Here is a 3222-nt window from a genome sequence, read left to right as displayed (position 1 = left end):
ACATGCATGTACAGACAGGTGACACATTAAAAGGAAAAGTCAAAACCGTGTTGAGCCCACCACGTGCCACCACAACCACATTGATTCTCTAAACTCTACTGAATGGATACACATTTAGTGTTTTGATAATGGTGGTAGAGATGCAGTCCAGTATGTTTCCCCAAAATATCCCATAGGTGTTTGAGTTGGGTATTTAGGACAAAAGAAATGTATGTAGCACCTGATATAAGTTTGTTTCAGCCACTTTCAGTGTTTGGCCTGTTGCCAAAATTGCCATACATCTAAACCCATTCAGTTTTATTTTACAGATTTATTTGTTTTACGTTCCATCAGAAGCACGTCTTTTGGTGCACCGGTCAAAATGAAACCTATAAATGGATACAGATTAAATACACAGTATTAAAAAGTCAGTAACTAATACATTCTTGTAAATTAAATCTGGCAGGCCATAATATACTCACATAAATCCCACAGTGTGTCTCTTGACTGTTCAGCAATAAGTGTACCTCGGAACCGCCGCAGGGTTTACCTGTGTGGCAATTTGGATGTTGGTGACTCTATTTGTCTTTGTTGTTTTTCTTTATGGATGCATAATGTATTGATGTGCTGCTAATTAGTTGTCTGCCTCGCTTTTTGAGTCGAGGTGAGAGATGCCGTTGGATGTAAATATCCTCAGATTGCCTGAATCTGATCATTCTGTGCCATGTTGCTCTGATGCAAATCCAGCCCATCATCATTACAGTATGATAGGCAATCCTCTGAAAGATTTGCTGAGAGAGCTGTCATCAGCTATCACCCATGGAAGTGCGGGAGTTCACCCCTCCACCTACGCACAGTAGCTTCTTCCCCTCTGGTTTAAAGTGCAGATCAGTTAAATCAGATGTTGTAGATGAGAAGGCTGCAATGTCTATGGCCCTAAACTACTGGGCACTGGTGTAGCAGGTTGCTCACACATAGCATTGATATTGTCATTGACTAGAAGCTCCTGTGTAGCAGTGGGGGAGGAAGAGCAAAGACACCCACTTATTTCTGAGGCAGTGACTTGTTAAGTAAAACATCGTCTCCATAAAACCCAATGTTTGTGGCCTCATAGCAACTGTTAATGTAACAGATAACGCCATCAGTCCAACATATACATACTGTACACAAGCTACATTTCTGATGTAGGTGCAGTACTATTGTACCTCTTCTAAGACCAATTGTCAGTTAAAGGAAGTTCTCATGCCTTCCAGAGCGTTTTTGCTCACATTTCGTGACAGTCTATCTGTAATTAAACATCAGTCCTTGCTTCAGTGGACTGATTCTTTAAACCAATCATAGCGACATTTAAATAAAATAGAACAGCTCAAAATCAAGTTGAAAAAAAAAATTACAGCTTAATTAATTGGTCATTTCTCTACGCAACGTCCCCTGCTCATATTTCCCAGTTTCCAACGGTATCACATGATCTTCAGCACATAGCTCAGTCAGCACATCACATCACACAAGAAAACAATAAGCTCAACACAACAGGGAGTGGGCAGTGACTTTACTGTACTGTACCTTTCAGCCTTGTGTGAACACTAGTAACCACACTGTTTATCAGCTGATGAAGACTGTGTGGTATGCTCAAAACTCCAGACCAAGAAATGAAGTCAGTTTTGAGTGAACATTTAATGTCAGTTTTTCAATAAATCAGTTGCTTTTTTTTAAATTTATAACTACCAAAGGATAAGACTAGATCTGCGTATGTAGTTGGCTAAAGTAAAAAACAAAACCCATTTCACCAGAAATGTCTCTGCTATTTAAAATGAACAAAACATTTCTAAGTGATGATTACATAATCAGTTGCTGCAGGCTTTATTTAGCAACTCTCTTGTCCATTAAGACAGTTGAGATTCTGATAAAGCAGACAAGTGCGACATACCCACCTGTGTAGTTTCACTGTTCAGAATTGTCCTTGTCAGTGAAGTACTCTTAGATATGTATAAATGGTCAGCAGTGGCAGAAGGAACATATTAAGCCTTGTAAATATCTTGTGGAGTAAACAAAAGAAGAAATCATTCTCATATTTAAAAACGCTAAAGTGGATATTGCTGCTATTTTAAATTTAAAAAGGGTGTCAGACTATGCTGAAGTAAATGTTAAATGTATACAACAGTGGTCAAACTAATAGGGCCAAATGGGGCTTACCAGGGAAGATCAGGGCCATTGATTCATCTTTCTAAGCCATGTGATTTGCGGGGAGGGGTTGATGGTGGGACGGGACAACATCTCAGATCTCTAGGTGTCCCTTTAAATAAGCCCTGGCTAGCCCTGCTTGGCCTTCGGCGGGACTGTGGGACGATGTACTCCATTAGCAGTGTCATTCTCTGGGACATTAGCAACAGCAACAGCAAAAGCTCAACTCAACAACACCTCTGGTATGCCTCTTACTAGGACAACCTTCATTCTGTCTTAAAGTCACCAGCAGCCTTGGACTTTTCCTTTTCCCAAAACCCAAGATGACTTAACTGTAAACAGATGTTTGCAACAAGCTGTTTTTCCTGTAAAGCAGTCTGTCTGTCTTTGTCTCTATCTTGCCTTTTTCTCTTGTCATTCCAAGTTCTCTGACTGACATAACAGATATCTTTAGCTACAAATGCCATGCTTCACTGTAGCCGGTGAGCTTGTTTCACAGCATCATAACGAGTGAACCGAGTCGCATCCATCCCTGCCTACGTTTACTTTATCTCTCTATACTCAGATGTTAAGGCTGGGCTATTAAAATCACCCTAACACTATGTGTGGAACAGAGGCAGTGACTTGTACCAAAGGGGATAAGATAACAGTCTCTCCTGGAAGATCGGGGGGAGGTGGTTCCAACCAGAATCACAAGTGTCTTCCAGGTGAGACTGACAGTGTGCCTCCTATCCCCATATTTCAGTGACTCACCTTTCTTTGTCAGAACAGGCTCATCACACCACCTTTGACTTGGCCGTATGAAATTGCTATAAACACTATTGCCGTCAGTCATGGCTGAAAGCCCCTTTTTCAGTCTTGCCTTACCATAGCTCAGATTAAGGGGGGGCACATCGCTGTTCACTGTTGATATGCAGCTACCAGGCAGCTTCAGACCTTGGTTAACACAGATGAAGGTTGTAAATGTGAGCAGTAGTGGGTTTGACACCCACAAAATGAGATGCATTCTGTTTGTTTGGTCTGTTCAAATATGCAACCTTTTCATCCTGTACTTCGGAAGCC

The sequence above is a fragment of the Monopterus albus genome, unplaced genomic scaffold (assembly GCF_001952655.1).
Source record: "Monopterus albus unplaced genomic scaffold, M_albus_1.0 scaffold100.1, whole genome shotgun sequence".
Taxonomy (NCBI): domain Eukaryota; kingdom Metazoa; phylum Chordata; class Actinopteri; order Synbranchiformes; family Synbranchidae; genus Monopterus; species Monopterus albus.
The sequence above is the reverse complement of the archived record's forward strand: the minus strand, read 5'-3'. Positions refer to the sequence as shown.